This window comes from Crotalus tigris, unplaced genomic scaffold (assembly GCF_016545835.1).
Source record: "Crotalus tigris isolate CLP2741 ecotype Arizona unplaced genomic scaffold, ASM1654583v1 scf7180000018160.1183395, whole genome shotgun sequence".
In the NCBI taxonomy this organism is placed as follows: domain Eukaryota; kingdom Metazoa; phylum Chordata; class Lepidosauria; order Squamata; family Viperidae; genus Crotalus; species Crotalus tigris.
This window is the reverse complement of record NW_024096855.1, coordinates 438,997-464,395: the sequence shown is the minus strand read 5'-3', so window position 1 is coordinate 464,395 and position 25,399 is coordinate 438,997. Positions and strand designations below refer to the sequence as shown.

Sequence of the window (25,399 nt, the reverse complement as noted above, 5' to 3'; positions counted from 1 at the left end):
GTGTAAATATCAAATGAGATTTATTTATTTTGATTTATTCTCATTTTTTCTTTGTCCCTTCTCACAAAATTCTTCAAACCTTTAACAAGCCTCTTTTATAAGTCCAATATAGGAAAATTATCCAGGTCATTCTCTTGATTTGTTACTTATATATTCCTTTTAATTATTAAGACATCAGTCAGTTTCTTTTTTATGTCCAGTATAATATCTATTTCTATGTTACTCTTGTAGCCTATCATTTTTAAATCCACTTTCAATTCAGTCTCAATCTTATCAGGTAGAATTTGTTTCATTTCTATAACATATTTTAGACACATTCTACCTGGGTCCATTATTCAAAAATATCCTTCAATATGTCCAATGTTAAAATATTTTGCTTCATTCTGTAATTGTAAATCAAATCTGAGTATTCTTCTCCTTTAATTATAATCTTTTGTTCCTTTTGGTTCCCTCTAGTGTCCATTTTTAAAATCTTATCTTACTATGTTTTTTTTTTTAAATCAAAACCAAAGCATTTTTCCATGGAGGGGATTCTTTATAATTAATTCCAAAATCTTATTTCAAATTTATTTGAATCCTTAGACCATTTCTAAAATGAAAGGTTTAATCACTCTCTTGTTGTTTATTAGATTTTTAAAACGTTTTTAAACTTGTAGTTAAGACTTCTTTCACTAAAGATTGAAGGAAGGAAACTCATCCAGTGCTGTAAAACCTGTCAATCCAAAGGTTCGTAATAACTGAAGAGCTGTTAGTAAGAATTATTTCCAAAAGTGATTTAAAAAGGAAGCGTGCAAATTTAATAATAATAATGAAGTTGGAAGGGACCTTGGAGGTCATCAAGTCCAACCCCCTGCTCAGGCAGGTAACCCTATACCATTTCGGACAAATGGCTGTCCAGTTTCTTCTTAAAAACTTCCAGTGTTGGAGCATTCACCGTTTCTGAAGGCAGGTTGTTCCACTGGTCAATTGCTCTAACTTAGTGTCCTTTCAAAGGGGCTGACCATGGTTTGAGCAAGTTGGCTATTCCCTAGTCTCCTAGAGCTCTCAACCCACTGGAGACTACTGCCTCAGGAGGAGCAGATGTATGGAGCACTTGTGGGCAATCTCAAATCCTCTCCTTGTCTGAAGAGGAATTACGAACAGCTGGTCCCCTCAATGGCTCTTCATTCCATCATAGTTGTTGGCTCCACTTTTTGTGAGGCCATTTTCAGTCTCCCATTTGTTCCCTGGAAGTCTCCATGATGGAATTTTTTTAAATAAAAATATTATAATTCTAATCTAGAAAAAAATGCTGTGAATCATAAATACTTCTCAAGGCTATCAATTAATTCAGTTTGTGTCACCTAAGTAGCTGTTTTGTCTTCTTCAATGAGCAAATCCTGAATTCTATATTATGCCCCTGAAAGATAGTTAAGTCCACCAGGCCCTGAAATTAATAAACTTTCTTCATACCAGAAATTACTGAGGTTTTGCAATTATTTTTTTTGGGCAGACACTTAAAATTCAATTATTACATTTCAGTCAGGGATCCTAGGCTTGCCAGAGTATCTTGACAAATATTTTAGTAATGAAATTTTATAATTAACAAATATAAGAAAACCACACAATGAAACCATACATATTTAGAAGTGAAGTAGGAAATAAGCAACAGATCTTTAAACCATAGCTTGTTTGCTTAGCTACAAGTCAGCCTTTCATAACTGTCTTAGCACCACTACGATTACAAGCTAGTGAGCCATGCTTTATGTTCAATATCAACCCAAATCTCTGCCAGATCCAAGAGCTTCCTGGGCAGCCAACTTGGGATTTAACTTTTTGTTTGAAGAATAAACACATCTACAGTTTGGGATGTGTTTGCCCTTTACATTTGGGACAGATTTGAATGTTGTAGCAAGAAATTAGATCCAAGAGTTGTGGAGGGAGGGGAGAAGCAACAGAAGTGAAGGATCTTCAAAAGTAAATCTTGTTGCACAGTATAAAATATTTTCTCTGGTTGGTTGGTTACACACACACACACACACACACACACACACAGAGAGAGAGAGAGAGAGAGAGAGAGAGAGAGAGAGAGAGAGAGAGAATATAAAGAAAGAGAGAAAGAGGTGCTTAAACATAATACATCTGTCATAAAGAAATTGATAAATATACTTCTCTAAAAACAGACAGCATTATTTATGATGAGAAGATGGATTTTTCTTTGTTCCATCAGGCTGATTGTTGCTGCATCAAAATGAATTGGAGTCTGATGCAGAAGGCTCATACTGGGAAAGTCAATATTACTATCCAATAAATGCAGTATATTGAAATGTTGCTTTTTTTTTTTTAAACCTGGAAATGTCTTTACCAAAGGCATGCTGTTTTTTTTAATGCTTTGATAGGTTAGATAACATGTTTACCTAAAAGTATGCAGTGTCAGTATTGCTTTTCCAGCTTGCTGACATCTTTCTTTATTAAAAGCGAACAACGCGCACACACATAGTGCCAGTGTCCAGTTGTGAAGACAAACAAAACATTGTCTGCATTCAAAACCATCTGGATGACAAGCCACATTTTTTTTTCTTCTACTGTGAGTGTACCTATCGTGAAGCCTTTCCCAATGTCTTACTTGTGTTTGAAAAAAAAGAATTCTGATAATACAGAATACATCCATCTAGAGATTTCATTCCAGGGAAAAGCATAAAAAAAGAGAGAAATCAGTGAAGAAGAAATGCATGCTAATAAAGCTATCGGCCACCTGTCACTCTTCAGGAAAGGTTTAAAAACGTGACTTTTTTTCTCTGAGTGTTGAGGCAGGACAATCAAGAATTCCATCTTCAGAGCGTGCCGTACTGTATATGATTAGTGAGCTTTGATTATATATTTTTGATATGTTAGTATATGAACATAATTTTTGTTAACGGGGTTAGGCAATATTGTTGGTGTATTATTAGATTTATTATGCAATTTGGACAGCTACTGTGCATAATAATAAAAAAAGCTGGAACCAAACTGAGTTCACAGACTTAACTAACCATGTCTTCCAAACTTGATTTTAATGAGATAAAATTTAGTGTATTTGTTTAATGTAAATTAAAATCAATCAAGCCATCTTTATTTGTTTGCTTTTATTTCTTTGCTTGTGACAAACTTTAAGTGCATTGTGTGAACCATCTGTGATTTGGTCTTTGTCTTAATAAGCAATTTTTGCTCTTAGCTGGTCAATCTTTTCTTTCTCAGTTATGCTGTTATGTTCCTCTGTAGAATGCTTATGAGTTTAGCTTAGAAAGTAAGTTTAGTAGCTTAGTCAAGGTCTATAAACAGGAATAAATTATAAAATATAAATTATAACCAATGAACTATGCACACCTTTAGAACATCAATCTAAGTCATACTAGCATTCAGTGGTGTCCATGTAAGAAACAAAAAAAAAAGTCAATATGGCAGTGGCAGCTGTGCTATTAACAGTCTGCTCCTTTTGGTAGATGTGACCACCATCTTTGTTTTTTTGTTACCCCCATGCAATGGTGGGATTCAAATATGAGAACAACCAGTTCTCTGTGTGGATGCTGCTTCCGGGCCTGGGCAGCAAAAAATTAGCTACCAGTTCTGCCGAAGTGGTGTGAACCAGCTAAACCCCACCACTGCCCCCATGGATTCCACCACCAAACCAAAAACAAAGAAATGATTGTAGTGTAGGGAAATATGCATTCAGTCCTGTGCTGTAACAACACTGAGAATCCCAACGTTTAAAATATGACATGGAAATTACTGCAAAGGAATAAGATGGCAACTCCTGGCATGTGAAACCAGCAAGCACACATTCCATATTCCCAAAGAATGGACAAAGCTGATGGGGAAAAAACAAAAGGGTTAGGAATTCTAACTTTTGATAAGATGCTATGTCTATTTTCTCTTTCTGGACATTGTCTGATGGGGAAAGCGCTGCTACTGCTGACACAGTCAAACGTTAAAGAATTTTCAACACAGAGTTTTGTTTCTGGGTCTAGACCACTGTTTGTCACCTTCAGCAACTTTTAGATGGGTGTACTTTAATTCCCAGAATTCCCCAGCCAGCATGGGTCCAGATTCTGAAAAATAAAAGTCATTGTCTCAAAATGGAGCAAGTGGGTCCCAAATCTTTCTGATTTTTTGTATAACAGTTTTATTAGTTTATATTTTAACACAAAAAATACAAAAGAAAATAGTAGGAAAAATAGGCAGAGGAAAGGGATGGGAACAGTGAGGAGGAGAAGAAGGGGGAAAAGAAAGAAAAGGCATTGACTTCCAACTCCCTTTAATACAGTAGATCAAATCTTTCTGATTTTGATAAAGAATCTTTTCAGAGATTTGAGTAGATGGAAAGGCAGTAACATGGCTCCCTCGCCTTTAGTAGAAGGTATTGTGATTTCTTATAGACCTCTCCTCTCTTTGCACAAAAACCCATTTGCATGGCACAGGATTACTATCATTGCAAATGTCACCTCATTCTGTCCCATGCAGCAAAATTCTAAATGCTTAGAAACATGGCTTGAACATTTAGACACTAATTATTTGGAAATGTAGCATGTTTCATCTTCCTCTCTTCAGTAAACTGCATTATATTCTGCTGAAAACCAAAGTGTTATGGCTATTTTTGTTGGCGGCATGCTAAATTATGGGAGAACAAAGGCCTAATTTTCCTAATTTCCTAAAGTCTGGATCCAAGCAGCAGTTCAAATTCAGATCCTACTGAATCTTTCCTAGAGCTATTGATTGCTGTTCTCAGCCACACTAAACTTAATTGGTCCAATTCTGTCCATTCCTGTTAATCATATATAGACCAAGCTGACAAGGAAGCATTTTAAGAAAATCTCTAAAATGCAGAGCTGTTTTAATCTTGTCTCCTCTTTGTTTTATATACTCTTTCTCATGACAAAAAGTCTAGAGCAGAGACGTCAAACTTGCGATGTCATGTGACATCGCAAGACGTATCGGAGCTTTTTGCACATTGCCGGCAGTGGGGGTAGCACAAGTTTCCTTGTGACGTGTCCGGCCCACGGGCTGATAGTTTGACACCCCTGGTCTAGAGGAATATCAAGTTCATCCAGTTTTAAAATACAGAGATGTGTCACTGCATACCATTTTGGCTTTTCTGCTCATACAGCTAAGGAACAGATAAGAAATACAAGTGGGTTTCTTGGATTAATAAAGTCCATATGTCTTATAAACATTTTGCAACTTTTGCTTTGCAGTTTTGATACCTTTTCATTTTATTACCTTTCCATAGACTCACAATGTGAATGAATTGTTTCTAAAGCTCTAAAGTTGGGGAAAGTAGAGGGAAAGAGGAGAGGATGACCAGCAGCAAAGTGGATGGAGTCACGGTGGTGAGTACCCTGTTGGAAGATTTCAAAGAACAGGTAAGGTATAGAGCGTTATAGAGAAAATCTATCTATATGATCACTAGAAGTTGGAAATGACTTGCTAGAATATAATCAGTCAATCAGTAAAAATGACTCACAGTCTAATTTTATGCATGTTTACTCAGAGGTAAGCCTTGTTAAGATAAACAAATTTTACTCTTAACTAAGCAGGATCCTTCTCCTCCCAAGCTTGCAATTTGTTTTTAAAATATGCTTAAATTCAAAACTATGTTAACCTCAGAGAACTGAATGGTGCTGAGCTATAATGCCAATTTCTGTATTAAAAAAATTAGCAGCAATAATATAGTTATTTTATTATAGTTACAGGCTACAGGAAATGATTCATCAAGAACTTATCCTTTTAATTATTAGCATTGATTTCATTGTCTATGGACTCCAGAGATCTGCTTGTGGGTGTACATTGGATGGGGAGGAGCTTTTTATTGAAACTGTAAAGACGCTAGGAAGAAGACGCAGGCATGTCTTGAGCAGAGGTGTGAAGCTGCAGGACACAGCTTGACAAACTCTGAGTTTATTGCTTCTTATATACTTGTTACATACATAGGCTTAACCATTAAATTCTGACAAAGGTTTCTTCATTGGAAAATTCCTTCATGTAAGCAACTATTTTCTAGCAACACATTACACGGTCAAAGACCAGGTAAGAACAAATACAGGGAGATGAAAACAGAAGGAACTAACAAAGACAGGAAGAGATAGGAAGGAACTTAAGCATATTATCTGTTTAGGTAGGTAAGGCATTAAGTCAAAAGGGTATGACCTTCTGGCTGCTTCATTGGGACAAAGAGTATCAAAAGGTTATGAGGTTTGCGGGGGGGGGGGAAGCATGGCAGTTTGCTGCGCGTGCATTTTCCCCACAGAAACAAATGGAGCATCAACAGGTTATTGGGAATGGCAAACAGAACAAAGCAGAGGAGAGAAGGAAAGGCAAACAAAAGAAAAAAGAAAAGAAAAATCTGGCAATATATAGAAATGTATAAGTAACTTTTAAGAAACATAATTACTCTGTTAAACTTCAAATATTATTCAGCATTTCTACCTAGATATTTGTAAAGTTGAAGATAATCTATTAGGATCTATCTGTTATGTAGCTAACAAATAAAGACCAAATTTGAATGTGGGTGTTGAGAGAGAGAGAGAGAGAGAGAGAGAGAGTGTGTGCTGGAGAAGATAATGTAACTTATTGGACACCACCAATGATACAATCTCTGATGCAACTAACTTTGCTCAGGTGTGGTCCAAGGAAGGCACCTAGAACTATAGTTCTAGGTGCCCTAATATACCAAGAGCTGTCCTCAGTTTGAAGGCTGTCCAATCCAAGCCCCCTTGAAGCGGAAAGAGCCTTGAAGTTCCATGTCAGCTCTGGATGGCAGACTGAGCAATTGCACAGATCACCCAGCCATTGCTATGTGATGAGTTGTAAGAATTATATCTGAATGCCTACGTATATGTTACAATCAGCAACTGCTAGTTTTTGGGTGTCTGTGTATTCTCTCATGTCCTCATTTTACACTACATTTGCTTTTCTTTTGTGATATACAAATGAGCATTTCTGAAGCATGCAGCTACTTCTGACTTTTCTCTCTTCTCACTTTGCCTTTCATAACACTTTCTCTTTTCGCTTGATTGTCACCTCATATGAGCAAAGGAGAGGTACAATGTACGTCTTTACCAATTTCTTACATATAGGTATTCCTTGGCTTACAACAGTTCATTTAGTGACCATTCAAAGTTACAACAGCACTGGGAAAAGTGATATTTTTCACACTTATGACCATTGAAGCATCCCCATGGACACTTCATCAAAATTCAGATGCTAGGCAACTATATTTACAATAGTTGCAGTATCCCAGGGTCATGTGATCTCCTGTTGCCACCTTCTGACAAGCAAAGTCAATGGGGAAGCCACATTCACTTAACAACCGTGTTACTAACTTAACCGCTGCAGTGATTCACTTAACAACTCTGGCAAGAAAGGTCCTAAAATGGGGCAAAATTTACTTACCAATGATTTCACTTAACAACAGAAATTTTGGGCTCAATTGTGGTTGTAAGTTGAGGACTATTTGTATTAAATAGCCATTTTTATCTGTCATAGGAACCAGAACTAAGGTTTTATTAATAGCCTCCTGTGGGAACTTGTAATTTTATCCATCCTTTCCCCAAATAAGCTGCCAGTGTATTTTGATCATCACAGCAGAGAAGCCTGCCCACTCCAATTGAAAGCACAGAGTGGAGGGAATATACAAAACAAATGAAATAATGCCTAGGAATAAATGTTATACTTCTTAAATGGGAGCTATTTAAAGGGAAGTTTATTTTTAAAGCAGCCATGTGAAATGTTCTCATTTATTTGCCTTTATTTATTTTCATGTAGCTGCTTTTGTTTTGCTCAGAAGGTTAATCAGTAACTAGTCACTAAAGGATATTTCTAATTTGAAATATACAATTTTTGTCAAAAAAAACCCCAACAACCCCTCACTAAGATTCATTACATTTAGGAAAAAGCAAAGTTAACTTCTGTGTGCAACAGTCATGTGCATGCACACACATGCACTATACATTCAATTTTGCTTTTCCTTCAGACACAAATCTTTTCTTTCCAATTGGATGCCTCTTCAGTGTTGCTGGCAATGTTGCAACAGGGGCTGGGAACTACCTGGATTCAGTTGACAATTAGAGGTTGCTGTGGGCATGTCCCTTCTTTTTAGTTACTGGAAAGTCCCCATCTGGGCTTGGATCCTGGAAGAGCCAGATGCTTGGTCCTTGCAGAGGCAAAGGTATACAACTTTGGCAATTTTAAGATGTGTGAATTTCATTTCCCAGAATTCCCAGTCAGGACTGAAGTCCACACTGATCTTGTCCCTTGCATACAATTGTATAGACAAGCACATGACCTCTTTTTTAAACCTCTTTTTTTTTTTTTTTACTAGTCAATAGACCTGTGTTTTTGTAAAAAGGGAACCAACGGTCTCTGGAGAAGCAGCCATTTCTCTGCTGCGTACAATTCCATTTAAAATGGAAAAAATAGCTGGAGTGTCATCAGCCATGCCTAAAATGAATACATTGTAGGTTTTTGGCTACTTTATTGACAAGAGATTTCTAGTAGCTGAAGATTCAAACTTGGGGTGGGGCAAGGATCCATTTTGCTTGCACCAGTGCCAATTTGCATCGCTCATGGGTTGTTTAAAGATGCTGTAGGTTGTTGCCAAAACTGCCACACCATGTAGCACTTATTACTCTGGGATATGGTGGAACTGAGGCAAAATGGACAGAAGTTTTATCTGTTTCTCCATATGGCCCAAGCGACAGGCCATAAGCACAGTTAGATGGTCCTTGCAACCAGCCCCTCTCCCATGGCTTGGATTGTCCCTTGGACTATTTCTGATCACAAACTGAGTAGTCTAGATTTTGGAAGAGGTCTAAAAATAACTTGGCTGACATGTGAGCGAGGCAGAGGAGGCACACAGGATGAAATAGGAGGAAGCGTTCCTGATGAGATTGTCTCCTAATTTACCCTGCACTTGTGGAAGAATGCTAGACATGTGAGCAGACATAGACTGAGTGAGGAGGAGTGACTGCCATGGAGCTGTACCATACTAAGCAACCTGTCAAGCAACTTGAAAATTGGCTAAAGTCTCCATCAGTCTTCACACGTGGCAAGAAGAGTACCACTCACAAGCCTTCATACCAAGGCAGAATAGAACATTCCTACTGAGGCAGCACCAATTATGCCAGTACACTAGCATTTGGCATTCACCTTTGTAGTCAAACATGTGTTAGAAACCGGTATAGTTTCTAAGTGCAAGAGCCTTACAATTTTCTTCAAGTAATTCTGCAGAACCATGGAAAAACAATGTAGATTAACCTACCAATTATTTTCTCTTCTTCTGTCTCATTATACTTATTTATTTCTTTTTCTCTGATTTGAAAGTGGCTGATCTCTCTCCCTGTAATATCATAGCTCCTTCCCCAATCGTGTGTTCTAATCTTCCACCCTTTCTTTTGAGCTTAAGTAGTTAATCCTCATGTATTAAACATGGTGCTTAGGTGAGAATATGTGATATATATCAGTACATTCATTGGATTACATGAGAAACATACTTTACCTTTTGGGCTACCATCATTTCCCAGTACTTCTAGATACGATTGATTTCTTTTAATCATTTAATTGTCCTGCTTGGTTCATGAAATGATTACGGGAGATTCAGATGTTACTAACTCTCATCTCTAATTTTCCTGTTTTCCCCACATTCTTTTTTCTGACCCCCATCCCAATCTGTCAGGAAGGCAGCTGAATTATCCATCTTTATTTTTATTTTAGCTATTTTTTAAAAAAAAAATCTTCCCTTTTTTATATTATAATTCTCTGCTGAATTTTCAGTACAGTTTCAAACACAATTACTAGTTGTGCTACCATAAAATATTTATTTCCATATCATAATTATGTAGCGGAAATCTGAAATCTTAACTGAGAAACAGAATGCTGCCTAGAGCAGGGGGTCTTCAAACCTGGCCCTTTTATGACTTGTGGACTTCAACTCCCAGAATTCCTCAGCCAGATGGTGGCTGAGGAATTCTGAGAGTTGAAGTCCACAAGTCATAAAAGGGCCAAGTGTGAAGACCCCAGGCCTAGAGTCTCCACTGGTAGATGTAGAACATGTACATGAAAGTAAATGATGCTAGACCAACTCTGATCCTAATTTGGGATATACGTATAGAGATTTTTTTTTAATAAGTCTTCAGGCACATCAAATTAATCTTTATTCAGCCACAGATCAGCAAATTCAAGAACATCTTTTTCTTTGATGGAGTAGGTTGGAACCAATTCTGTAAGGTGAGCTACCATTTGTATGAACCAGGGTCTTCTACAAATAGAGGTTACATTGATCTGAGATTGATCTATATACCTTATCCCCATGATGCCATTTGTCTTGTAAGGCACTTCAGCAGCTAAGCCAATTAATTTGTGACTCAGCTGCTATTCCAGAGAAGCACTGCAAAAGTAGTATTGTAGTTTCCACTGCAGCTGTGTGGCAACCAGGTTTCCATAGCGCTGAGTCGTCATTGCATCTCATCTTCTGTCTCTTCAGCCCTCTTTGCCAAAGTCCAGTTGTCATTGTGCCTTGCGACTCCTTCTCCTCAAATCTTCTTTTAGGCCCAGGGACAATTCTGCTACTCCCTCTGCACAGTTATTCTTGCTTTTACCGTGCTACAGAAAGGAGTGCAGGTAAGAATGAAAGCAAATGGAGGAGACTCTAGTTTGCTGCTGATTTCTGTATTCAGCAATTGACAATTGATGGAGAGAAATCTATCTATGACAAGGTCAGTAGTAGTGAAGATACTCGGGGGACATCACAAAACTAGAAATTTTAGAGGACAAAGCTCTGAGAAAAATGTTCTAACTGTTCTTGGCATGCTCTCCCATATTAAAACCTGCCACTTCATACCTAAGGCTTCTTAACCTTTAACACTCTAAGAAGCCTAGTCCACCTTCAGCCAGGTTGTCCATTAAATTCATTGTTTTATCTTCAGGTTCTTTGCCCTCCTGATTTGCTCCAATCCTAATTTTCAGTACTGTATTTCAGAGAAAGAACATTTGCAAAAGTTTTCAGAAAAGAAAAACACTTTGTAGAATGCATTTGGGTCCCTCTCTTCAGCTCACAATTGTTCTTCTTGTCATGTTTCCTAGCTCTGCTTCTTTCAGTCATTTAATCTCACTGGACTCTTTTTATCAGTTGTTGTTATAGAGATGAAATGATCACAAAGAGGCAAAAGTGCAGCCAGCTCACATTTATGAAATGTGAAAAAATGTGTTGAGAGTTGCATAATAGTTAACAAGTACTTTGATCCTATTTTTAAAAGGAGATGTATTTAACAACTGCCACATAAAGGTAGGGCTACTAATTGACTGTGGGGCAAACTTCATTGTTTCTGAAGTTCAACCTCAATCTCTTTACAATGCACATTTTTTTTTTCTTCCTGGTGTGCATGGTCTATTTTTTGTTTTCATCAGCTGAGTGTTCCATTGATTGAAACAGGAAATAATGAATTGGGTTGTTACTCAAGCCTGATATTGTGGGCTGAGAGAGAGTGACTGGCCCAAAGTCCTAGCAGCTTTCATGCCTAAGGCGGGATTAGAACTCACAGTCTCCTGATTTCTAGCCTGGTGCCTTAACCATGGGCCCATCCTGGCTCTCAATTTACAATGCACATATGCAGGGAGCAATGTGTACTCTTATGTTAAATAAGCTACCCTGTTGCATCACTTAAAGATACAAATCCTTTCAAAGGCAATTTACAAATAAACCAGAATTATCCGATCATTTTAAGAAACAAGCGTATAATAATTACAAAATCAGCAGACCTGAATGTGGGAAACACTGGGCTGTCTTGGCACATCACTATGATTAGATTTATATCTAATCTATATTTATATCTTTAGTAGCTCAAGATGACATATATTCAGCACTTTCTTCCAATTTTTTCTCCTATCAATCCTGTGTGGTAAGTAGGATTGGTAGTGAATAGCCCCAAATCACTCTGTAAGTTTCCTGTTTGAAGGTGATCTGGATTTCCCAGTTCCCAGCTTCAACTATTACACCACATTCCATAATATAAACATGCAATCTACTGGAACAAATAAGTGAAGTAATCTCTAACCCAAAACCATACCATATATACCAGTGTTGGATACCGAGCACACATCTTCAAAGTTAGCTGAAACATTTTCAGTTTAAAAGAAATGCATAAATGTCCAATAGCTGCAAAGTAATAAGTGCCTCCTTAATTTATGAAATTGGTTTTATGACCATAGAAAACTATAGAAAACATTCTGGATTTTGTACCTCAGGAGCTCAAAGTAAAAAGTGCATTGGGGAAAGTATAGATGCCTTCAATCTATTCCTAATTTAAGTCTTAGGACAGGTATCTAATTCTTTGTTCTAGTTGTTCACTTAACACAACACGCAGAAGTTGCATGGAATGCTACCAATTTATATTTTGACCAGCTCATTTCAAGGTACTCCAACTGCTCCCTTTTTCTGAGTTTGGAATTTCACTGCCTACCTTCTGACTTTTGAAGTCAGAACTTCTCAATCCTTGCCCAGGATGATGGTGGATCTAATGTTAGGAGCCTACCTTTGAACTGTTCAATTTGATCAATCTTGGGAAGCTACAAGACTTGAGCCTGTGTTCTTAGGATAATTGGATCAGTAAATTTAGATCATTCTGGATTACATTTCTGAACCAGGGTGGATCTACCATTGGCAAAACAAGATGGATTCCTTATACAGCAGATGTTGTGGAAATAGGCAGGGCCAGAGAGCTTGTTTATACTCCCTGAGTTAGCATGATGTCTTCAAACAATGAAAGACGATGATTATTGCTGGGGTCCACGTAAGATGCAATTGCCAGGTTGATCAACTTCTTTAAGACAGAATGGGAAACAAAATCCTTGGACTTCTTAATTGAAAATTATAAAAGTGCAGAGTGATAAGTGATATCTGCAGTCTTAGAATTTATTCTACTATTGTTCTGTTGTTTCATTTCAGAAAAGCTAAAACCTGATCTTTATTTAATTATTATTTCCTTTCTTTTTTGGAACCCCGACTACCAAAGCGCTAACAATTGCTGTAACCAGTACATGAGATTAAAACTGGGAATGATCCAGGATCTTCCAGCTAATGCTTTTGGATTTCTCAGTAATTCTCAGCCTTACTTTGTCACAAGGACTTGGGGACTTATGTATGTCACTTTTACCTCTTTAAAAAAAAAAGTTGTAGATAATTGCTGAGAATTTTCTGCAAATGTACCAATCAATACCACCTTTGTCTGGGTTTTATTATTATGGATTTTGCATGGTCTTTTCTACCTTTTGTCTAATTGGCATATGAACTCTCTTTTGGCTTATGATGGAATAGAGATCCCGGTGCATAGAAAAGAAGCAATTTTTCCTCTCTCTTCTCTTTGTTGACTTAATTCCTTTATATCTCTATGGCCAAACCTTCTTTGTTAATTCTTTCTGGTTTATTCAGGAAAACAATAACTTGTCAGCAGCAAAATGACATAATTGGGAATGATGTGTGCCAAGATATTCTTGGCTTATGAAACCAACATGCTAAGTATGTAGGGCTCCTCAGGTTCAGATCATCAGAATAAAAGGAGAATCCACTTTATGAGTACAGATCAATCCTGTTTAAGCTAAAATCATCTAAGCAAGGATTGCCTCAAAAAACATCCAATTGTGTTAAGGCCTTCAGGGTGGTAGTTAATGAACCAATTCATCTGGTTTATGTGAATCCTTTTGTTCTGCCATCAGAATACTTCCTTTTTTAAGGGTGTGTGAAAAATGTTTGACAATGCAGGTGAGGCAGATTGCAAACACCTCTGGGTTACATTTCTCATACACAATTTGGGATGGGTAGATTTTTGCATTTGGTGGGAGGTGAATATATATGAACATTTATGCCTTTTTGGAAGCGATGTTACCAAATTCTTGATTTCTAAATACTGTAGACCAGTGATGGTGAACCTTTTTAGAGACTGAATGCCCAAACTGCAACCCAAAACCCACTTATTTATCACAAAGTGCCAACATGGCAATTTAATCTGAATACTGAGGTTCTAGTTTAGAAAAAACAACTCATACATTAACATCTTTTGTTTTAAAAGAAAAACACAATAGCAAAGCTTTCAATGATACAAACTACTTTTTACTGAAAGGTAAAAGTTTGCATTTGGCATGCTTTTGAACAATTAATGTAATTTTTGCTGCTGTATGCATGCTGATAATTTGTCTAACCTTGGCTTATACTTTGTAAGTTTGAGAGCAACACATGCAGCGCTCAGGTCATCTGTTAGTCTGTTTCTGGCATCAGATTTGATATAATTCAAAGCTGAAAACAGTGCGCTCGCTCTGGTGGCTTGTTTTGGCTAGGAAGGGGCTTGAGAAATGGCTTTTTCCTGCGAAAACTTAGCCAAAGAGTGAGGCACGTGTGCCCACAGAGAGGGCTCCGAGTGCCCCCTCTGGCATGTGTGCCATAGGTTCGCCACCACTGCTGTAGACTAACATGACCTCTCTACACAACCACATAGGCAGTATTGAGGCCTGACTCAATTTATTGTCCATTTGTTAGCCTAAACAGGTCATGGGCAGGCAGGAGTATTTCCTGATCTACCTGGAGAAGCTGAAGATTTAACATGGGACTTTCTGTATGAAATAAAAATGCTTATTTTATTTATTTATTTGATTTCTACAGCCACCCATCTTAGCAAACAACTCTAGGTGGCTCACAATTCAAAATGTATATTAAAACCTTAAAAACAGTAAAAACATGAAAAGGTCTAATTTGAAATATATACAAAGCAAGATATCTGGCCTGTTTAAAAATCTAGCCAATAACAGCTTAGCAACTGTTTTGTGGCCTTGCTATCTATTTCATCTAATTGAGAGGTAAAAAAAAGATAGTTTCAATATTTGTTAATCATATTTAAACATAGAGAGAGAGGAAAGGAAAGAGGGGAGAGAAAGAAAGGGAGAGGGGGAGAGGGGGAGAGAGAGAGACAGAGAGACAGAAAGAGAGAGGGGGGGCAAAGTTTTGCTCTTTCCTTTATGTCAGAATTTTGTTATTTGGATCACTATTTCTCAACATTGGCAATTTTAAATTGTGTGGACTTCAACTCTCAGAATTTCCCAGCCAGCAAAGGAAATGCAAGGCTCTGGGGAATTCTGAGAGTTGAACACTATATGTCTTAAATTTGAGAAACACTGATTTGGTGTTACCATTGAAAATGTTCTTTCACTTTTCTTCTAACAGAAGATAAGATTTTGCTTTATAGTCAGATGTAATAATAAATTTATGAGCTTCTACCCCCCATGCATACAGATGAAGCAATTGTGGGAACTGTTCAGAAGCATCTAAAGCCAAAGAGTCAAATAGTGGTCATGGAAAGTACCCTAATCTAACAGCTAGGTCTGTGTTGCATCAGAGACTTCCAGGAAGTAGCAGAGAATTTAACCTACCCTTTCCCAAACTGGTGCTCATCAAATGTACTGCAAATGGGATTCCCAATCAGCAAGGCCAAAATACATGGTTGCCAGGAATTCTGGGCATTAATTTCCCCTCCTCTGGGGTAGTGGGATAAAGAAGACCAACTTAGTCATTTAACTTGGCTGTTCTACCTAGGACAGTGGTGAACCTATAGCACGTGTGCCAGAGGCAGCACTTGGAATCCTCTCTGTGGGCACATGTGCCGTTGCCCCAGCTCACCTCCTCCCACCACCTCCTCCACACTTGGGGGCGACCCCCTCCACACCAGCACCCCCCTGGAGGAGAATCGCCCCCCAAGTGTGGCCCACGCGGAGCAGCACAACTAAGGACATGGCAGCCAGGCAGCGTAGACAAGACTCTGCCTTCATGCCCCATCATGCACAGTTGATGCTGCGGGGCGCAGGCGGAGGGTGTGGCCACCATGGCACTGCTGGGCTGCCTGGGTGATCTGCTGCGGGCCCTGGAGACAGTGAGCGTCCTTCCGGCCAGGCAGGGTGGGGGTGGGGCAGGGGGTGGAGCGGGGGCAGGGCCAGGTTTGGGGCACTTGGTCTCTAAAAGGTTCGCCATCACTGACCTAGGACAAAACAAGGGATACCTTTTCCTGAAGAAATCATAAGATGGTTGGTTCAGTTTTATTATTGTCATTGTTCTAGATGACCCTGGATCCTGACCTGGCTAGAATTGGAAAATGAATCCAGTTGGATGGGAGAAAAGTAAGTTCCCCAAGTCTTCAGTTTTTCATGGAAAAGAATTATCTAAGAACGTTCTTTTGGATGCCTGTTTCATCTGCTCATGAAGTAGTAGGCTGCAGAGAAAGTGCATTAGAAGCTATCAATCAACGTAATAGACAGGAGATGGAGAAAAGGTTAGGATATAGTATTTATTTGTATTACATGAGGAACTTTTAAGGAGAAAGTTTTCCACCATCCCGCCTGTTGTCGTTAAAATCAAATTTCAATTCAGTCTTCCTGTATTGGTTAAAGGTATATAAGTAGTCCTCGGCTTACAACAGTTCATTTATTGACCCTTCAAAGTTACAATGGCAGTGACAAAAAAAAGATTTATGACCACTTTTCACAACCACTGCAGCATCCCCATGGTCACATAATTAAAATTCAGATCCTTGGCAACTGACTCATATTTATGACATTTGCACAATCCTGGAGTCACATGATCCCCTTTTGCAATCTCTGACAAGCAAAGTCAATCAGGAAGCCAGATTTACTTAACAACCATGTTACTAATTTAACAGCTGACGTGATCCACTTAACAGTGATTCCCTGTGGCAAGAAAGGTTGTAAAATTGGGCAAAGATCACTTAACAACTGTCTCACTTAACAACAGAGACTTAGGTTCAAATATGGTTGTACGTTGAGGGCTACGTGTACAGCATCTATCAGCTCTAGCTAGCATGGGCACTGACTGAAGGTAGTGGAAATTGTTGTTCACCATAGTAGTCTCAATTAGTTCATCCTATTTTGCTGTGGCATTGTATTATATAGAAAGTACCAGTCCAACACTTTTTCTATCCGTATCCAGTACCTATATCTGTATAGAGGTTCAGGGTAAAGTCCTTAGAAGGATCTTCTTGTGATGATAAAATTGAGTAAAATTACAATTCAAGTTGTTGGTAGTTGCTGACAAATGTAGTCTCAGAAATATTTCTGTGTCCTCTGAGAATGTTTCTGAGATCCACTGAAATAAAAAGGAGATTGTAAGCATTAAAAAATGGTTCAAAAGAGGCTAGGCAATATTTCTTGTGGATATACTTTTATTCATCTGTTAAGAATTGGAGTTTTTGATAGATTTCCATTCATAAAAATAGAAAGATGTCACTTACTGAATGAGAGCATCATTTCTGAACATTCTGAGTATAAATGTCCATTTGACCGTATTGTGGTGATATTAGTAAACACAAGTTGTTTAATTTGTCAGTGTTCAAGATGATAAACTATGGATAAATAAAAAGACATAAAGACCTATTCTTGACCTACTTCATAAATATGGCTTTATATTATTTACTTTCCTGCAGTGAAAAAAATGCTTTCAAGTATTTGTTCTTCCGCCGATACTAAACTTTATAGTTATCTGGGGGTATGGTAGACACCTTTTTCCTTCCATTTCCTTTTCTTAAATTGCTTTAAAAGAGCTATTTTGTATGACACCTAAGCAGTGTATGTCATACCAAAATAGAATATTTTAAAAAAATAACAAATGTTTATTTGCATTTACCATGGAATGAAAAAGTGTATTGCAGGAAGATGAGCAAAAGTGGTTAAAATCAGTGTAACTAAAAAGAATCTGATAGTTCATAGCTCTGGAATCTAAATTTGCTTAGTTATATTGCTTTGTTGAAATAGTCTGGAAAAGTGAATTGCCAAAAGAAGGTGAAAATATTTAATCCAGCAGTTCCAAAGGCTTCATGATAAGTGGTTTAAAGGAATCTTCCAACTGTGAATTAAAATAATTGTTTTCTAGATGCCCACAGGCTAAATTATGAAGGGCAGAAACAAATGTCATATAAAGTAAACTGGAGGTGTTTTATATTCTGCTTTTTGTTTGCTGAACATCCTGTTGCTCATAAAATTCAAATTCTGTTTTACCTTCATGTAAATTAATGCTTAAAATTCTACAAGCTAGACTCCAGCAGTATGTGGATCGAGAATTACCAGAAGTACAGGCAGGATTTCGAAGAGGCAGAGGAACTAGAGATCAAATTGCCAACATACGCTGGATCATGGAGAAAGCTAGGGAGTTCCAGAAAAACATCTACTTCTGCTTCATTGACTATGCTAAAGCCTTTGATTGTGTGGATCACAACAAATTGTGGCAAGTTCTTAAAGAGATGGGAGTACCAGACCATCTCATTTGTCTCTTGAGAAACCTATATGTGGATCAAGAAGCAACAGTGAAAACTGGACACGAAACCACTGATTGGTTCAAAATTGGGAAAGGAGTCCGGCAAGGCTGTATACTGTCACCCTGCCTATTTAACTTATATGCAGAGCACATCATGAGAAAGGCAGGGCTAGATGAATCAAAGTTGGAATTAAGATTGCCGGGAGAAATATCAACAACCTAAGATATGCAGATGATACCACTCTAATGGCAGAAAGTGAAGAGGAACTAAAGAGCCTCTTGATGCGGGTGAAGAAGGAGAGTGCAAAAGTTGGCTTGAAATTCAACATTAAGAAAACCAAAATCATGGCATCTGGCCCTCTCAATTCCTGGCAAATAGATGGGGAAGAAATGGAAGTAGTGACAGATTTTATTTTTCTGGGCTCCAAGATCACCTCAGATGGGGACTGCAGCTAAGAAATTAAAAGACACTTGCTCCTGGGGAGGAAAGCTATGGCAAATCTAGACAGCATCCTAAAAAGCAGAGACATCACCCTGCCAACAAAAGTGCGTATAGTCAAGGCCATGGTTTTCCCAGTTGCAATGTATGGATGTGAAAATTGGACCATAAGAAAGGCTGAGCGACAAAGAATTGAGGCCTTTGAACTATAGTGCTGGAGAAGACTCCTGCAAGTCCCTTGGACTGCAAGGCATTCTAACCGGTCAGTCCTAGAAGAGATCAACCCTGACTGCTCTTTAGAAGGCCAGATCCTGAAGTTGAAACTCAAATACTTTGGCCACCTAATGAGAAGGAAGGACTCACTGGAGAAGGGCCTAATGCTGGGAAAAATTGAGGGCAATAGAAGAAGGTGATGACAGAGAATGAGGTGGCTGGATGGAGTCACTGAAGCAGTAGGTATGAACTTAAATGGACTCCAGAAGATTGTAGAGGGCAGGAAGACCTGGAGGAACATTGTCCATGGGGTCACGATGGGCCAGACAGGACTTTGCAATTAACAACAATTAACAACAAAATTAACTGAATGTTGCAGCAAAAGCTGAAAAGTACTTTGAGTTTTTCCCAGTGTAAGCACACTTCTAAAAATGATAAGCTTGTGGCTAAAACAAACACAAATTGCCACTGCACTGTATTGATAAGTTACCTAAGTTATAAAAATTGAGGGCGATACTGTTTCCAGTTTTCATTCATGCTTTGAACAATCCAGGAAATTGCAATATAAGCTCAAAAATCTTTGCCCAGTATTGATTGTTTATGAGAGCTTTGCAAAACCTAAGAATTATTGTTAATTTTATTCTAGATTTTTATCCAGAACCAAGCCAAGCTTGTAAGCCTTTTGGTAATGTCTCTTTGATAATACCTGTCCTGTCTTCTAGTAGGGAAAGAAATATATACTTTAGGATTATTCCTGTTCTTTACTTTTTTTATTGCAAGGAAAATGTATCCCAATTATAACTATCTATATGGAATGAAATGTTACAAATACTGGATATGTTTCCAGTCTTTGTAACATTTCATTCTAGGTATACTAACATATCGGTGTAACAGAACTATTCACTTTATATAATGCCTGAACCTAGAAATATTTTCCAACCATGAATTTCATAGCTGCCTTGTCAACATATAGTGAATCAAAATCCAAAAAAGGGATATCTTTGACAATACAACATAGTCACAACTAATCTAAATCCTACTATTTAAATATAGAGGCAGTTTTACTAACATTGTCTTATGGGGGTGGAATTTTTTTTAAAAAAACTAGACTCATCTTCAGAGACAGGAAATAATAGCATGCTCTAGTGCAAGGGTCCTTAACCTTGGCCAATTTAAGACTTGTGGACTTCAACTCCCAGAATTCCTCAGCCAGCAAAACTTTGCTGGCTGAGGAATTCTGGGAGTTGAAGTCCACAAGTCTTAAATTGGCCAAGGTTGAGGACCCCTGCTCTAGTGGGTGCTTCTACATTCTTATTAAATCTATTACCCTCACACAGGATTTCCTGCTTGGTTGTGAGGGTTCCAAGAAATAAAAGGCTATCTTTTTTTTTAATGGAAACTGTAGTTTTCCTCAGTTAATATTTTTAACTCTCTTTGTATTTCTCTTAATTCATTCTCAATACTGTAGATCCAATTTAGCATGTATGCATTATTTTCTACAGAGTAGAATACATTGTTTTCATTTTCTTCCTGAATTGCATTGGATTAAAGCTAGCTGATGCTGACTCTGAATACACTTTTTTTCCCCAAAGCTTATTTGTGCAACTAAATATTCTTTGTTGATTAGGAAAAGAAAACTTTCTCTTTAAAAACAAGCAAAAATGCAGGTTGGTAAAAGCCAAGTATGCATGCCAACCTTCTACATCTGGGGAGTTTTCCAAATGTGTTGAGTGGAAATGCTTTCCACCCATTTTCTGAATCATCAGAAAATAATTCAGGTGAAATTGTGGTGCCTATTGCTGATCCTTATTCTTCTAAATGGCTCTGTTTCAAGTCACTGCAGTCATCTGATTTTCATCCAAGATAATAGAAGAAAAGCCAGGCAGATTTTTGTCCATTTTTGAGACTGTCCTTGAATGGCATATGAATACAGGGAAAACAGGACACCTTAGAATTCTTCATGCATAGTAGGATGGAACAATCTGAAAGCAACATTATGGGGGTAGGGCAGAAGACAAGAAATTGCCAGGTCAGGTTGATACCATGCTTAGCTGTCAGTGGGGAAAAGTCCTAAAATTTAGGACTTTTCGTGGAACTGAGTGGGACAGCCAGAGTTCTTCAACCAGCTTTTTAAAAGATAACAATAGCACTTAGATGTATATACCACTCCACGGTGCTTTACGGTGCTTTAGCACTCTCTTACAAAACCAGCATATGGCCCCCAACAGTCTGGGTCCTCATACAATTTATAACTGAACAGAAGAGATTACATTTATTATATCCAAGAAGGCAATAAGCCTTCGGCTATTCAGGAGCCTTACTTAAGACATCAGGCTAGAGACTGGGAGTTCTAGTCCAATCTTAGGCACAAAGCAAGTTGGGTGTCTCTGGGCCAGGCAGTCTCTCTCAGCTCTAGGAAGGATACAATGGCAAACCACAAGAGGGGGGGGAGGGAGGGAGGGAGGGAGAGAGAAAGAGAGAGAAAAAACTCCTTTTAAGGAATATAGTAGCCTATTTCTAATCAAAGAACTATGGAGTTATTCTTTTGAAAATGTATCTTTTTCTTTATTTTGTTTAAATTCACATTAAAACAGGAACTGCAATTGTAAGAAACATTGGGGATATGTTTTCCTCATCTTACAAGGTATACGCACATGTATGAGCAAACACATAAAGGCAGATGCATATTTTATTAATATATATGTACTAGCACTGCATTATTCATTCTCTGAAGAATAAACAATTCCAGAAGAAGCTACCAAGGATGATTGACTTGTTAGCAGGTGGAAGATTAAATTAATGGGGACAGTGGAGCACTAAAACAATGAGAAGCAGACACCAGTTATAGACAGCTAGATTATATCAACAAGCAAGATCTTATTGGCATATAAAAGATTAGATTTACCTGTCCTCTTTCTCTTGAATACTATTGTTAAACAGATCTAAAAATTAATGTAGAGTGAGCCTTGGAACCTTTATGAAGTAATCTTATGCAGGTGGATCCTATAATAAATCTCACTCTATGGGTCTCATGATCATTTTAAGAAGATCAGAGAAACAGTTGTAACTAAAATAAAAATAACAAAAATATTCGTGGAACCAGTTTGATTCTGGAAAATAAAGTTGTTCAAAATATTAAAAAATTATACCTTTTAAAAATAGAATTATAGAATGACAGAAACATTTGCAGTGAGAGATTGTAGATAATGTAATCAGAAACTGAATCTCCTAGAAAGGATTATATGACTGACATTCGGACCAGCTGGTAAATAGAAAGGCATCAGTCATGGATGAAGTGTCCATTGATCTGTTTAAAGCTGTAGGAGGAGAGGAACATAACCTGACAATAACAAATAGAGAACAAGACTGTGTATGAATCAATATGCATGTGTGCATACAGACCCACAGAGAGAGATGCGCTTAAATACATGTACTAAAAAAAAGAGATCCAAGAAATAGGACAAATGACTGAAGCCCGTAACTTTTTTACACAAGCAGAATTTGGCTCATGATCTTACAAGGAGGAGGAGGAGAGAGGGAGGGAGGAGGAGAAAACTATCCATGGATCAAGAAACACCGAAAGAAAAGCAGGCTTCAGAAGGTTGCAGGACACAAGGTCAAACAGTCAACATGAATAGAAAATGGAGAGAACAAAAGAGGTTTGACTTCAGCAAGGCTTTTGACTGTAAAAATCAGCCAGAGTATGAAACAGAGTATGGGTAATCATTTTGCAGGAATACCTGTCTTCCTTCCCAAAAATTTTTTTTTTACAATGAATACAAATTTGGGGGGGAGTGATTCATAACAGTCCATAACAGTTGAGACTTTGAAGATTCAAATGAGGACGAGGGACAAAGATTGGCAAGACAGAAAGCTGTTGAAGAAAGGGGAGATAATGGATATAAGTGGATGGATGGGACCAAAGAGTTTATTGAAATGTCTCTAGAAGATCTATGAGGTATTAATACCATGAAGATAGTGAGCACTGATTCATATAGATACTGGAACCCGTACACCTACTAGATCAGGGGCAGGCAACCTTGGCTCTTTTATGACTCGTGGACTTCAACTCCCAGAATTCCTGAGCCAGTCCATGAGTCATAGAAGAGCCAAGGTTTCCTGCCCCTGGTTTAGAGAGTACTTAACCATGTTCTGGTAAATTTTGAAAAAAAACTGACTCTGCTGACCCCATTGCCACCACTGTGCCACCAACTGCAGAAAACTTGATCAGCCTGCTGGGTGTACTGTAGTGGCTCAGCTCTGCTCTCAATCTGCTTGCAAAATTCCAGAGAATTTAACAAATTTAACCCACTCTGAGCCAGCTTCAGCACGCCACTCTGCTTAACTGAGCCTCTTGTTACAAAAATGAAAGCCAAAAGGGAACAGTAGGAAAGGTACTGAGATTTTAGAAAAAATGAAAATTACAATCAATAGGGGAGGGGAAGTGTAGGAAGATGAAAGCAAGCTTCAGACCTTTCAGAAGAATGAAGTTAATGTCTACTATAAACTGGGTTTTCTAGTAACATAATTAGATTTCAGAGAAACATCAGCCTTCTTCGCTCATGCATTGCATGTAGGAAAGGGTTTCTAGAATTTATGGAAAGTTTACACATACAAAGATTTACACTCATATAGTCTCCTTGGCAGATCTCTGTGTCAAATTGCCAGGGCAATATTTTCATGTGACCTTGGACCTATTAGCAATATAACCTTGCAGCCCATTCTATGAATGATGGCTTGTCACATACATAAAGTTGGAAACCGGGGCTGCTGAGTTTGAGATCTATACCCTTAGTATTAATAACTAGAAAAGAACAGAATATCTGTACTGCTATTGCAACAGAAGTAACAGATTTTAGAACAATTGTTTATATGTTGAATAACAACTTCCTCCTCCCTTTAAAACATAAACACACATTCCAGATAGCTCCCCCGTTGATGCTATAAAAATAATACCATATACTTTCTAAGACCAAATCAGTTCTCAGAGTGTTATTGCTTATGCAAGCCAGAATAGCAGCACAACAGGAGGGTTATAGAGATCCCAGGGAACCTGAGAGTTGCAAAAGTACAAAGAATCATTTTCAAAACACTCAAGAGGAAAGGAAAAACCCCAAAGAGCCTCCAAGAAATAAATGCCAATAATGTCCGGCAAATATTTGACTGACCAGGGAAAATGTGACACTTAAGATGGTAAGAAACAGAATGGAAAGTCTGGGATCTGAACATTATATGTTCGTATCTAATTTAGTGTACTGAATGCGTTAATATTAACACATTTACAAAATCCTCCCTTCTCACATCTGCTATTCTTTAATTCTTGTGTTATTTTAAAATATACAGACAGAGTAAAATGGAAGAATCAAACAACATGCAAAGAATCGCAGTTTATGCCAAAGGGAGGCACATTCAGCCAATGCCAGTTACACATTTTCCATTCTTTCACCCTCCGGATTCTTCCAGATGGAAACTTCTTTGAGCATTGTCAATCAAAAGACCCCAGCATTCCCTCTTTCCTTCCTTGAAGGGATTTTTGAGCTTATAAAAAGGCAGCCTTGGAAAAGTGTATAAGGATGATAGGCTGAAGAAACAAATATCTGCCTTTCTCTTTCCACCCCCTCCCATTCCACTATGTAAGGCCGGGTACTTGCACAGCCAAAATATCACCTCAAAGCACCATCTGTTCAACTTCAAGCTGAATGACATCTCATCTCCAGAGTCTCCTGAATGTCCCTTTCCAAACAAGGCTGAAAACAGGGATTCCAAGACCAGCCAGCCAGTCAGTATTGACTCCATTTTTTTTCTCCCTTTCCCAAGATATCTGTCAGCGGACCCCCCACATTAGATTCCCTTCATGCTCTGCAGACATCCTAACATGGAACACAATGCCAATGTAAAATGAGAGAAGGAAGACTATTTTATTATTGCATTGTTGTTTTTATAGCTGCTATATTATATTCTTGCTTATGTCAATTTGTTTTTCCTGCTATTTGCATATTATTGGTTTTATTTCTTATGTAGGTCTCTGAATTTTTTGTGTAGGTCGTTGCAGAAATGAAAGTGGAGAAGTGGGATGTAAATATTTTAAACACAATGAATTCACAGAAGATCGGCACTTTCATTTGTTCACTATCAATATTAGTGGAAAACAAAGACTAATGCAAGAGGAAAGACATTTGCAAGGCAAAGGAAGGGAACAGAGTAACTTAGATGGCCTTTTATATGTTTATTTATTTATTTGTGAGACTTATATACCACTTTAAGTGCAAGCACTCTCTAAGCGGTGTACACCAGTAAGCAATGTATATATATATTTACATTGCCCCCAACAATCTGGGTCCTCATTTTACCTACCTCGGAAGGATGGAAGGCTGAGTCAACCTTGAGCCGGTGAGATTTGAACCGCTGACCTGCTGAACACAGTCAGCTAAAGT

General features: G+C 38.0%; 1 long non-coding RNA gene across 1 annotated transcript; it reads left to right on the top strand.

Annotated features, from left to right (window-relative positions):
* Window positions 1-5,243: 5,243 nt before the first annotated feature.
* LOC120310293 lies at window positions 5,244-25,221 on the top strand. Its single transcript, XR_005557308.1, has 3 exons — window positions 5,244-5,378; window positions 16,108-16,167; window positions 25,008-25,221. It is a non-coding gene; the product is annotated as an uncharacterized LOC120310293 (long non-coding RNA).
* Window positions 25,222-25,399: the final 178 nt, after the last annotated feature.